Source organism: Danio rerio, chromosome 4, assembly GCF_049306965.1.
Source record: "Danio rerio strain Tuebingen ecotype United States chromosome 4, GRCz12tu, whole genome shotgun sequence".
In the NCBI taxonomy this organism is placed as follows: domain Eukaryota; kingdom Metazoa; phylum Chordata; class Actinopteri; order Cypriniformes; family Danionidae; genus Danio; species Danio rerio.
The window spans coordinates 65,838,966-65,853,519 of NC_133179.1; the positions used below are offsets into that span (position 1 = coordinate 65,838,966).

Genomic DNA, 14,554 nt, shown 5'->3' on the forward strand with positions numbered 1-14,554 from the left:
CCGTATAGGATTTAAATCAAACTTTGCTTATCAACACATACATAAAACACGTGTATATACACCTATAAATTACTCGCATATACACCTATACTACTGAATGTTCAAAACAACATGGATGAAACTTGTGTATATACATATAAACTTGACGCATGAATACACCCACATACACACGCACATACATATAAACTCGATCCACACATAAACACTCACATTAACACACGCACATACATATAAACTTGCTGCATGCAAACACACCTATACACTCTTGCATATACATATAAACTTGATCTATGCATATACACCCATAAACTCTCACATAAGAATATAAACTTGATGTGTGCATAAACACCCAAATGACACTTGTGCAAACATACAAAATAAAATTCACAAACATATATACAGTTAGTTGTGTATATACATATATGCAAGTGATTTCATATGTGTGTATGCATGAATTTTCACAGTAAAAGGAAGTTATTTCACTTTAAAAGGAAGTCGTTTAATTTCAACGTAAAAGTCCTTTGAGTGTAATGAGCAAGATTATTATTTGTCATGAATCAGGTTATTGCAAACCTTAAGAAACAGAAATAATGTGATTATTAGAGAAATTACATCTGCTGAATTATGAAAATAGATTATCCTAATTCTAAAAAATAAATAAATAAAAAGGTAATGCAAAGGAATGCTCCTGCAAAATTAAAGGTTTATTATGCAATTAAATTATTGGAAATGTTATTATGGTTTAATAAATATAAAGTTGCTTAAGTAATCATTTTGAATAAAATATGTTTGTCTAATATTAGTTTTTTTTATGTTTGTTTTATTATTGGTGTCACTATTCGTCAAGGGTTATGATACACACTTATGTCCAGTAGGGGGCAGGAATGCACTTAAGTGGGTTTTCCTGTCACCAATAAACAGGCTAATGCACCAAAATGCTGGATGCCAGCTGCTGTAAAAATATAAGTAGTAGTTATTAAACACAAAAGGAGTGTCCAGATAATATATATAGCTTTTCCATGGGGGTTAACTTGACCAACATGATGAGCAGAGACTTTTAATCAGCGTTTTTTTTTTTTTTTTTTGTATATGCTGAATAATTAACAATCAAAATTATACCAAAATCTTGCAATTTTGACACCCACATTGTAAATAATTATAAAAATGTAAAAAACAAAACAAGAAGACTATAGGCTACATTAACATTTGCAATAGAATAGAGGAGTTTAGTTTGAGTATACATTTATATTTATAATTCTGGTTGCTTTTTGAACGTCCTTTAAGGGTTCTATCTGTCCATTTATATTTGTGTATGTAATTACCTAATTAAATGAAAAGGTTTTAAATAAAAATATTTCTTATTTTGAATAGTCTATTTATATAGACTATAATTTTATATATAACATATGTTCATAATTTAACATATTTAATCCCTCTATTAATCACATTATTTCTATTTCATAAGCTTTGCAATAACCAGATTTGTGATAAATGTTTGTGAATTTTATTTATTTATTTATTTTTTGTATGTTTGCGCGAGATGTTATAGGTGTGTTTGCATGCAGTGAGTTTATGCATGTGCGCGTGTTGTTGAGGGTGTATATGCATAGACCGAGTTTATATGTATATGCGAGTATGTATAGGTGTGTTTGCATGCTGCGAGTTTATATGTATGTGCATGTAAATGTGGGTATTTATGCGAGAATCGAGTTTATATGTATATGCAAGAGTGTATAGGTGTGTTTGCATGCAGCAAGTTTATATGTATGTGCGTGTGTTAATGTGGGTGTTTATGTGAGGATCGAGTTTATATGTATGTGCGTGTGTATGTGGGTGTATTCATGCGTCAAGTTTATATGTATATACACAAGTTTCATCCATGTTGTTTTGAGCATCCAGTAGTATAGGTGTATATACACGTGTTTTATGTATGTGTTGATAAGCAAAGATTGATTTAAATCCTATACGGCACCTCATACAATGCAGCTGGCCAGGACACCCGATGCGTCTGTTGTTACCGTAACAGTCTGTCAATATACTTCCTTGCGAGCGGGAAATTTAAAATATCTGTCGTCGTGATCATTTATTACCTTTTCGATCGTGTGATTTACTCTTACAGCCCTTAACACAACAAGAATGTAACACTGTACTCTGCGAAAGACGCTAAAGCCACATAACAGCTCACGTTAACTCGGATACAACACAAATGACGGCTATGTCCCATAATGCAATTCGGTGTTTACGACGGTGACGTCACCTGACAAAGAGCCTCAGCTGGTGAGTAATCAGCCCCGCTGAGTGTCGTCATGTCACGTGAGCATAACAAATACACATGGACAACCAAAACAAAACAAATCCACGTGATCAAACATACACTCCGGAAAAGCGCACAAACCTGCAACCGTGACAAACTGTTTGCATTTTATTTTATGCATTTACTGTTGCATGAAATAATAAAAAAGGGAAGAGCACTGGTAAAGAGCGAGATGCGCACAGAAATTCACCCATTCTGAAGTTCTCTTTAACCTAATAGGGTATATGCCGAGCTAGTGCTGTTCCCATGCTGATACACTTCCGGTGAGCTGTTATTGTGAACTTTTTTTCCATTTTATACGGTTCCTTATACAGCATCAATGTTGTAATGTCATTAAAATACAATCAGCTAAATAAACTTTAGCATTTATTTAGTTGCTCAAGCGTAAAACGAGACAAAAAGCCGTTTACTCGCTCGCTCCCGTCAGAATCGGCAGGCTAACGCAGAAGCTCCAGTGAATATACTGGGGTAAAATAAATGCTCATATTATAAAGATATGGCGGGGGAAATGTCATTTAATGCAGTGCTTCTAGTACAATCTGAGACCCACCTTAAATCGGATATCACTCAGCTAGTGGAGATCGCTGATTTTTTTAAAGAAAACAGAGCTTAAAAGTACCGGATTTTGCATTGGCATTCAATTCGCCGGGTTAATGGCAAATTAAAAGTCCTATTAGCATGCTTCGGCATATACCCCATTCTTCTTAAATTGTAGAAAATTTTTAAATTGACAGGCCTTTAATCAAGCCTTTTCCATCTGGAGAATTACAGTTATTAATAGCTTAGTCCTTATTAATGATCAGTTAATAAAATACACCATTTACAGATCTACTGAAGAATAAGACGAATGCGCAATAACTATAATATTTTCACTTTACAGCTTTACAGTGCGTGCGTCAAACATGTGTTCATTGATGTAAGCCTGCTAACTGATCAAATGACAGAATATGTTAATGCACATAGTTTCTCAAAAGAAAGACTATGGCTATCTGATATGTCTCGACCCAATACAACTATCGATTGGGAAACTGTATGGCATAATACATTCCACGCTTCCACAAACCCTAATCACCAGTTTATTCATTTTAAAACTATCCACAGGGCATATTTAACCACACGTATACGACATATCATAGGTTTATCTCCAGATCCATATTGTAAGTTCTGTGAAACACAACGTCCAGATACCTTTTTACATATGATGTGGGAATGTCCGGAGGTACAAAAACTTTGGGATTCGGTACTGGACATTTTATTTAAAGTTACAAAAATTTGTTTCCCCAAAGACCCTATACTGTTACTATTGAATGATAACTCTCAATTTCCCTTAAATGCAAAGGTCCGTAAATTTTGGTTAGCTGCTTCAACTGCTACAAAGAAAATGTTGGTACAAAGGTGGAAACCTCCTCATGATCCCTCAGTCAAGCACTGGTTACATTCATTATTGGAAATACTATATCTGGAACTGTCATCAGCACGGATCAACCATGCCAAAGTGGACATTCTTACGGCATGGAAAATCTACATATGCAACGTCAAAGAAATCTTGGACACTTAACCCTCATCTGATGCTACGGATGACAACTTAATGGAAATTATCTAACAGCTTGGTCTAAACTATAGTTATTCTGTGTTTCCTGATGTGCGTATAATGGGGTGGGGGGGTGGGAAATATATATGGGGTTATATTTGTTAAAAGTATTTTGTTATCTGATTGTAAAAATTGTATATTCTCACTATCGGAAATAAAAAACTGAATTACAAAAAAAAAAAATGACAGAATATGTTAACTTAGTTTATATATATATATATATATATATATATATATATATATATATATATATATATATATATATATAATTAAATAATAATAATAGTTAAAATCCTGGGTGCTGGTCCACAGAGGGCTCTTATTTTGATGGCTATGTCAAAAACTCAGATTTGGTTGACCAATCAAAGGAAAGTTGGCGTTTCAGCACCGCCTACATGTGTATAATGAATTTTGAAGTCGTTTATCCGATTTCCTACCCTAAATTAAAATAATTAAAATTTAGCCAAAATCTAGTTTCTTCAATTCTGGTGAGCAAATGAAAAACGGAAAAACTTTCTTCGCTTTCGGCCGCTTTCTTCATTTTTCTTTTTTTGTTTCAGGACGGATATGGATTGGACGGAAGATACCCTGACTCACATGGTCTCCATTAGGTTGTGGGTTGTTTCTCTGGATGTCTTCAAGCAAGCGTTCCTGTTCTTGTTGGTCTTTTGACTAATCATCTGACCCCTTTTGTTCTGATCTGTAATATGAGGAAAAAGCAATGATGTTACAAAAGTGTTGCATGAAATTTAACAAGAACCAGTGTAACACCAATCTGCATCATTTACTGATTTATCTGGAGCAGAAAAGTAATGAATTGCCCCATAAGCCTTACTGTAGCTGCACAAATAGGTGATGGTGATCAGCAACAGGCTTAGTGATTCAGTAAATCCCCCTATAGACTGACAAAAGTAATACACGGTGCTCTGGCAGATACAGTAAAGGACAGAGAAATCCTGAGGTTTGTAGCTGCTCATTGAAAAGAAAGTAGATACGTATAAAACAACTGAGATAATCGCACCAAGAATGAGAAGCAAACATTGCCTTTTGAAGATATGGAGCCAGAAAAGAGAGGCCTGATTTTGGGGTCTAGTGTGCATTTTTGTATTACTGTTATTGATTAGCTCAAGTTATATAGTTTGGTTTTACTCTGATTTGCATGGATCAATCATTCTGTTTTCACCTTTAATAACTTATTCCTCTATAAGTCAAAATATGAACTGAACTTGTCAATAGTGTTCATTTAACATTGAGCGAATGCTAGTTGCTTTACCCATTGAACATTCCAGTGATTATTTATAAAACATTTTACTTACCACAACCTGCCTACTGCTTGACATGGATAACCCGCTGATTTACTGTGTCATCGCTGCAGTACAAACCGTCCTACATCCTCTTGAGACACTCTGCTGCAGCCAAGGCATTTTATACTGTCTGCACAACGGCAATACAACATGCAATTTAATAAAAGACTTGTTAAAAAACTGTATATGTTCTTGCATGATAAAAGACAACACATTTAATCATATATATATATATATATAATGACTCCTGATGAATGAGAGTGATCAGACATTTACTGAAGCATTATTAATCCACAGTTGTGCTTGTGAACATCAGTTAATGCACTGAGAGTCAACAAGAACTAACAGAGAACAACTTTACTGTCATCAACTAACATGAACAGATCAATAAATACTGGAATAAATGTGTTTTTATTGTTCAGTTCAAGTCAAATCATGAAGAAGAAGAAGATCAGAAGAGCAGAAACAAACGTCACACTTCATTTCTCCTTTATTCATTGAGCTGCTGGATTTCTCTACAGTTGATTCAAGATTTGACAGAGATTCAGACAGGATTCAGACATTTCCATGTTCATCATCACATTCTAATATCAGCAGTGGATTTGACATTGACTTTTATTATTTGTGCTCAAACAACAGAGAAACAATGAAGAAGATCAATCTGTAGACAAGAATGAGCTGATCTGAACACAGCAGCATCCTGGAGGACACTTCATCAACATCAATGATGACACTGATGAAGACTGAGACACACACACACACACACACACGCGCACACACACACACACACACACTATCTTTCTTTATCACACACACACACACACGTAAACAGCAGTGAACATGCACACACACGCACACACACACACACACACACACGCTCGCTCACACGCACGCACGCACAACAGTGAACACATACACACTCACACGTTCTCTCTCTCTCTCTCACACACACGCACACACACAAAAACACGCACACACACACACGCGCGCACACACACGCACATAACAGTGAACACACACACACGTTCTCTCTCTCTCACACACACACACAAAAAACACGCACAAACACACATGCACATGGACACTCACACACACATGCTCACACAAACACAAATGTGCACACTTTCTCTCTCTCACACACACACACACACACACACACAAACACAGACTTTCTCTCACACACACTGTCTGTCGCATGCACACACACACAGACTCTTATACACACACACACACACACACAGCTGCTGACTGCTCCTGCAGAGGATTCTGGGTAAATCTCTTGTCAGTCTTCAGCTCAGTTTCACTGATGATCCAGGATAAAGCATAAACCCAGCACAGAGCGGCTCAGTGAATGTGGTCTGGACTGAGTGGATGAGGCTCATTGTGTCTCTATAGATGTTGTAGAAGATCAGAGTTCCTGCACTGTGATCCACAAACACTCCTATTCTCCTGCTGAGCGGCTCCACTGGGAGATCAGTGTGCGTGTTATTGTGCCAGAATGAGAAACTGGAGGAAGAGCAGATCAAACTCCAAGACTGAGCATTAAATCCAAACACACACTCATCATCTCCTCCCTTCCTCCTGATGCTCTTATATGACACTGATATTTCCACACCATCTCCACTCCAGTCAATCTCCCAGTAACAGCGTCCACACACACTCTCTCTGCACAACACCTGACGATAAACATCAAATCTGTGTGGATGATCAGGATACGGCTGATTCTCCCACACACTCTTCACCTCTCTGTTCTCCTCAGACAGAATGAGTTCAGTGTTTGCTGTGTTTGGATCCAGAGTGAGGAAACAGACATCTGAACACAAGAACACACACATTTACAACCACAGCTGTGTGTGCGCGTGCGTGCAGAGAGAGGGTGTGTGTGTGTGCATGTGTTCACTGCTGTGTGTGTGTGTGTGTGAGAGGACGAGAGTGTGTGTGTGCATGTGTTCACTGCTGTGTGTGTGTGTGTGTGTTTACTGCTGTGTGTGTGTGTGTGAGAGAGAGAGGGTGTGTGTGTGTGCATGTGTTCACTGCTGTGTGTGTGTGTTTACTGCTGTGTGTGTGTGTGAGAGAGAGAGAGGGGGGAGTGTGTGTGTGTGCATGTGTTCACTGCTGTGTGTGTGTGTGTGTGTTTACTGCTGTGTGTGTGTGTGTATGTGTGTGTTTGTGAGAGAGAGAGAGGGGGGGAGTGTGTGTGTGTGCATGTGTTCACTGCTGTGTGTGTGTGTTTACTGCTGTGTGTGTGTGTGAGAGAGAGAGAGGGGGGGAGTGTGTGTGTGTGCATGTGTTCACTGCTGTGTGTGTGTGTGTGTGTTTACTGCTGTGTGTGTGTGTGTATGTGTGTGTTTGTGAGAGAGAGAGAGAGGGGGAGTGTGTGTGCATGTGTTCACTGCTGTGTGTGTGTGTGTGTGTGTGTGTGTGTGTGTGAGAGAGAGAGAGAGTGTGTGTGTGCGCGCATGTGTTCACTGCTGTGTGTGTGTGTGTGTGTGTGAGAGAGAGAGGGTGTGTGTGTGCATGTGTTCACTGCTGTGTGTGTGAGCGTGAGAGAGAGAGGAAGTGTGTATGTGTGTGAGAGCTAGTGTGTGTGTGTGTCTGTGTGTGAGAGAGGGCCATGCTTGTGTGTGAGTGTGTGTATATGTCTGATTGTGTCTGAGCCTGTGTGTTTGTTTTTATCACATGGTGGGGACCTCAGCATGATAGCACACTCACAAAGTGGGGACCAAAAACATAGTGGGGACCGATCGCCCGGTCCCCACTATGTTTTGCCTTTAAAAGACTCAGGGGGCGTTGCTGATATGCCTAGTGCAGTTTTTTTCACTGATCCCCACCTTGACCATTTACCTGAATTGAGTGTGTAAGTGTGTGTCGGCGCACTGCTCTATAGCGGTCCTGTAGTCGGATGGCGGTACTGCACCCTGACACACACTTGACGCAGTTCACACACTCTGCCTACTGCACATGCGCAATCTCATAAATGAATCCGACTTTAATCAACTTAATTAAGATCTATCATCAAATTATTCGAATTTTTGGGTAAGTTAGAATGTTTTTCACCATCATAATGTAATAAAATAGGTTATATGACAAATACTTATGTTGCATATTTTGACAGTTATCAGGTATAGTTAATTAAATGTTTTAACGAATTTCCTGGGTGTTTTAATCGATGTTGTTTCAAATTACGTATTAATATAACACTGATAAGACACAAACTACAGTTCGGTATGTAATTTAACTTGTTTACACGAGTAAAAGTTACTCGCGCTAATGTGCTAACGTGCTAACTGCCCGGTGCTACGTGAGTCAGAGGCCGGGGTGGAGTGCATGAGCCGCGGTCAGACAGTCACCAATCACCGGGCGGCTAAATGGATCGACGGAGGATAAAACCATTAAAAGATGCGGAGAAACACATCACCAGCTCCACTGACAAGACCCATTCACTGGAAACCGAATATATAGAAGGTTACTAAGGTATGTTTTCATAGTTCTTGTATCGTACTTTTTAAATGGTTAATTGCTTTAAACATTTAACGTTAATCCTGAAATAACACTATTATATACTATTTATACGTTAATGTAGTAATATAGAGGTTATAATTAAAATGTGGGGCTATCTGGTCCTAGAAATGTACTTAATTTATTGTTCTATGACGTGTAGAAACGTTTTATTTTAGATAAATAATTATAATAAACTCCAACTTAGTGTAAAACATATATAAAAGTACATAAATGTTCACTGTGTGTGTTTTATTTATTTAATTGCTGTCAACTGGTAGCCTTTTACAATAAGGTTAAATTAGTTAATGATGTTTAATGCATTTACTAACATGAACAATAAATAATACTTTATTACAGTATTTGTTCATGTTGTTTAACTTTAGTTAATGAAAATAAAGTTGTTCATTACTAGTTGAACACGCACAATGCATTAATTATTGCAATGCATTATTACTGGTACAAGCATGAATTTAGATTTGAATAATGCATTAGTAAATGTTAAACTATGATTAATAAATGCTGTACATGCATTGTTCATTACTAGGTCATGTTAGTAAGTACATTAACTAATAAAACCTGATTGTAAAGTGTGACCTGTAAACAATTGAAGTTGAAAAAAGTTCTTTAAAACTGTCCTAAGAAAGAAGAACAGGTGTTCAATAGTATTAGAACAACATTGAGGAAAGGTTCTGATCCACTTCAAAAGGTTTACTGTATTTATAATTCACACACAGAGAGGATGCTAATGTGAGGTTTTTGTAGTTTTTGAACCCTACATGTTTCAATAAATCTTTTAGGTCAGAGTTTGCGTTGTCCACATTTATTAAAGGAAGTTTTGTGGTTGAGTACAAATGATAGAGCTTGTGGAAGCAAAGCATAGATGAGATATTAATAAAAATACTGTCTTTATGTTTGACTTTATATGGTAAAACAAGAACAGGTGGTTAAGTGTTTTCCCCATTCAAATGTACATGTATATATTATATTCATTGTGTTTGTATTCATGCCATAGTTAGCTTTTCATTGCTATGAGAGGGCATAATTAAAATGTTGCTTGCTCTTTCTCTTAGTTTTGCAGCATTGATGCCGATCATGAGGACGAGACCCTCGGCCGGCTGGTGAATGATGACCATCTGCACCCTAACTGCACTGTCAATAAGATCGTTGTTCAGAGAAAACCTCATTTGTGCCTTTTTGCAGTCAGGGATATTTTCTTTGGAGAGGAAATAACGTTTGACTATGGCGCATGTGATTGGCCTTGGAAAAAGGTTTGACATTTTGATCACTTAATACATTAATCCTTAATACATTCAGCAAAGCTAAGAGTTTTTTTTTTTTTTTTTTCCCTTTATTTTTTTTGCCAAGAACAAGTTACATTATTTATACAGAAAATTGACATTTTATATACATTTTATACATATAAAACCCACTTTAACAACCCCTAAATACACTGCCTAAAGAACGATAAAAATAAATAAATAAATAAATAAATAATGAAAGGAAAAGTAATTATAAAAAAAAATAATAGTAATGAATTTTTAAAAAATGTAAAAAAAAAAAAAAAAAGTACTATCAAATCTTTTTTTTTTCAAAATAAAAATAAAAATAAATAAATAAATACATACATAAATAATTAAAATTATTATAAATACATATAGAAATAGAGTGACAACAGTAATGGGTGATTCAATGAGGGATAAGGCTGTGCTATCTTACAATGGTAAGTTAACATAGAAAAAGCTTGAGATTCTGGACAGAGAAAGAAAGGACAAAGAAAAAAGATTCCAGTTACATACAAGACAGTCACATTATTCCCCAGGAAGTACACTTATAGCAGAGAAATATGTTAATAATGGTTGCCATACATATGAGAATTTGCTTGAGCCTCTAATTGAATATTTAATTTTTTCCAAGTGTAAATATAACATCAGATCTTGAAGCCAGTGTGATGCTTTAGGTGGATTTAACGATTTCCAGTGCAGTAAAATTTGTCTGCGAGCCAGCAAAGATGCAAAGGCTATTATGTTTTGTTGTCTTTGAGTCAGACTCAGTTCGTCAGGTGGAATCCCAAACAAAGCAAATTCTGCACATGGCCTAAGCTGTACTTCACACACTTTAGACAATGTATTAAATATAGTTGACCAGTAAGGATTAAGCTTAGGGCACGTCCAAAACATATGAGACAGGTCTGCTACGCCTGTGTGACATCTTATACAGGTCTTGTCAAAAGTAGAGTTAAAAGAGGCTATCCGAGATCTGCTTAGATGTATTCGGTGTAACACTTTAAATTGTATTAAACTTAGGCGAGCACAAGAAGTGCTACCGTTCACCCTACTTAGGGCATTGCTCCAAGATTCCTCTGAAAGTGCTACTCCCAGTTCTTTTTCCCACCTAATTTTAATCTTTTCTGTACTTACAATTTTCAAAGACATAAAAATTGTGTATGTTCTAGAAATAAAACCTTGTAGATTAGAGTGTGTTTCTAACAGAGAATCAACAGAGGACTTTAAAGGAATACTAGGAAATGTTGGGCTTTGAGCACTCACAAAATGGCGTATCTGAAAGTAACGGAAGAGGTCATTATGCTTCAGATTAAATTTGGAGCGGAGATCATTAAAACTTGCAAAGACACCATCAATGTAAAGGTTTCCAAACTGCACAATGCCTTTATCTTGCCAACGTTTAAACCCAAGGTCTAGTATGGCGGGGAGGAATGCATGATTGTTGCATATTGGGCTCTGAAGCATAAGGGCTTGTCTTAATTTGAGATGTTGACGTAACTGAGACCATATTTTAACAGTGCAGCAGACAATTGGATTTTGTGTGTGTCGTGTGGTTTTAATTGGTAAACTAGATGTCGCCAGGGCTTGTAAGGAGGTTGCTGTGCATGATCTGGATTCTGTTTCGCGCCAATCGTCGCTACCTGGTGAGCACATCCAATAAACAATTTTTTGAACATTAGCTGCCCAATAATATGATAAAAAATTAGGAAGAGCTAAACCTCCATCACCCTTATTTTTCTCAAGGAACTCCTTCCGGATCTTAGGAGTCTTTCCATCCCATAAAAAACTTGAGATAAGTTTGTCTAATGTTTTAAAAAAGGCTTTGGATAAGAAGATAGGGAGACATTGAAATACATATAAAAGTTTAGGAAGAACTATCATTTTAACACAGTTTACCCTGCCTGCCAGGGATAGGTAGAGGATCCGCCATTTTTGAAGATCAGATTTAAGTTTAGTCAATAGAGGGGTAAAGTTTTTTTCATATAATCCTTTGAAGTTTGGAGTGATAATAATACCCAAATATTTAAGCTCGGATCTTGTCATGTGGAAGGGAAACACAGAGTCGGGCATTTGCCTGGCAAGTGTATTTACAGGCATACATTCACTTTTGGAAATATTTAACTTGTAGCCTGAGAAGGTTCCGAAATCATTTAAAACTTTGAGAATGTCGCCGATGCATGACAGAGGATCTGAAATGTAGAGAAGTAGGTCATCAGCATATAATGAGAGCTTGTGTTCGACCCCCCACCTAACTATTCCATGAAAAGCAGGTATAGATTTTAATGTTATAGACAGTGGCTCTATTGCGATTGTAAATAAAAGGGGACTAAGTGGGCACCCCTGCCGAGTGCCCCTTGATAAGGGAAAGATTTTAGACCTCCATTTATTAGTAAGCACAGAGGCAAATGGAGAATAGTACAACAATTGGATCCATTTGATAAAACTGGGGCCAAATCCAAATTTATTCATAGCGAAAAAAAGATAATCCCATTCCACTCGGTCAAATGCCTTTTCAGCGTCTAATGATACTACAATTTCAGGTACGTCCTGAGATGGGGGGGTGTAGAGGACATTTAAGAGACAGCGGATGTTGGAAAAAATATGACGTCCTTTTAGAAAACCGGTCTGATTAGCAGAGATGATATTAAGTAGAGGAGATTCTAAGCGGATAGCTAATAATTTTGCTAAGATTTTGACATCTGCATTTAATAAAGAAATTGGGCGATATGAACTACATTTAGTTGGATCTTTTTGGGGTTTCAACAAAAGCGTAATCAGTGCTTCATTGAGAGAGTTTGGTAGAGTTCCCTGAGAAAAAGAATGTACAAACATGTTTAGAAGAAGTGGGGATAATTTAGCAGAAAACTTCTTATAGAATTCGATGGGAAAGCCATCAGGGCCTGGGGTCTTGCCACTCTGTAAAGCTGATATGGCCTCAGATATTTCATGCAACTGAAGGGGGCGGTCTAGGTCTTTTTTATGATCTAATGAAATGTTGGGAGTATATATTTTATTAAAAAACTCTATCAGTTTAAATGGGTCCTTAGATGCTTCAGATGCATAAAGATTAGAGTAAAAGTTTGTAAATATGTTATTGATTTGAAGGGGGTCAGTTGTTAATTCCCCTTCATCATTTGCGATTTCAGAAATATATTGTGCTGATGATCTGGATTTAAGTTGGTGGGCTAAAAATCGGCTAGCTTTATCACCATGCTCATAAAAATAACCCCGCGATCTAAGAATAAGCTGTTCTGCATGGCTAGTTGAGATTAAATTATATTGTGTCTGGAGACCGATTTTTTCCTTATAGAGTTCTGGTGAAGGAGATGTAGAATACTGATTATCAATTTTGGATATTTCATCAATTAGATGCAACCTTTTTTCCTCCCTCTCTTTATTAATAAATGCGGTATATGATATAATGTCTCCCCTAAGCACTACTTTTAATGTTTCCCATAACAGGGAGGGGGAAATATGTTCTGTTGAATTGAATTCTAAAAAATTGTCAATTGAAGAAGATATGTGTTGGCAGAATGATTCATCTGACAATAGTGAGGATTTTAATCGCCACGTGTAGCTCGTAAAGTTACTCGGAAAAGAGAGGTCAAGTAGTAGAGGTGCATGATCGGATTCTACAATGGCAGAATATTCTATACCCTTTACTGAAGAGAGGAGACTTTGGTCTATGAAAAAATAATCAATTCTTGAATAACAGTGATGTACATGAGAAAAATAAGAGAAGGTCTTGCTGTGAGGGTTAAAAAAGCGCCAAGGGTCTACACAGCCTGTCTGGTTCATAAAGGTTAGCATTTCATTTGCCATTTTGGAAAGTGCTTGTGTTTTTGGGTTAGAGCGATCCAAGTTTGGATCCATTACACAATTGAGATCACCCCCTAATATCAAATAATGCGAATTAAAATTGGGTAAAGCAGCTATCAGTTTGCTTACAAATTTCTTATCATCCCAATTGGGGCCGTAAACATTCACCAGCAAGACCTGAGTTTGAAATAGTTTCCCTGATACTATAATATAGCGACCTTGAGGATCAGAAATAATATTAGAAGCTGAAAACTGAATGTTTTTATTTATTATTTTAGCTGTACCTCTTGCTTTAGCATTAAATTTAGAGTGGTAAATTTGTCCAACCCATGGTTTCTGTAATCTAAGATGATCTGAATTGAGTAAATGTGTCTCCTGAAGGAAAATTATGTCAGATTTAAGACGTTTAAGATGAGAGAAGATTCTTGACCTCTTAACAGGACCATTAAGACCCTTAACATTCCATGAAGTAAACCTAATGAATGACTTTCCTGTCATTCCTCCTCTGTTTAAGATAGACATAATGGAACATAGACAAAAGGTAACACACAGCTAAGTGTTTCTGTATCTCTGTCATCACTCAGATAATATATATAATAATAATAAATAATAAATGATAAAAAGAAAATATCAAAAAAGAAAATAAAAAAAGAGAAAAACAAACAAACAAACATAAAAACCCCGAGGCAGTGAACCAACCCTTGAACATCAGAACACCTTTTCCTATGTTTACCTTCGGAAC

General features: G+C 36.8%; 1 protein-coding gene across 1 annotated transcript in view; it reads right to left on the reverse strand.

The window, feature by feature from the left end:
* Positions 1–6,343: 6,343 nt before the first annotated feature.
* Positions 6,344–14,554, reverse strand: part of LOC100536192 (protein NLRC3-like) — a 122,228-nt gene continuing 114,017 nt past the window's right edge. The window contains exon 13 of the transcript XR_012402464.1: positions 6,344–6,450. The gene's annotated coding sequence lies outside the window, so the exon portion shown is untranslated. The remainder of the gene's footprint in view (positions 6,451–14,554) is intronic.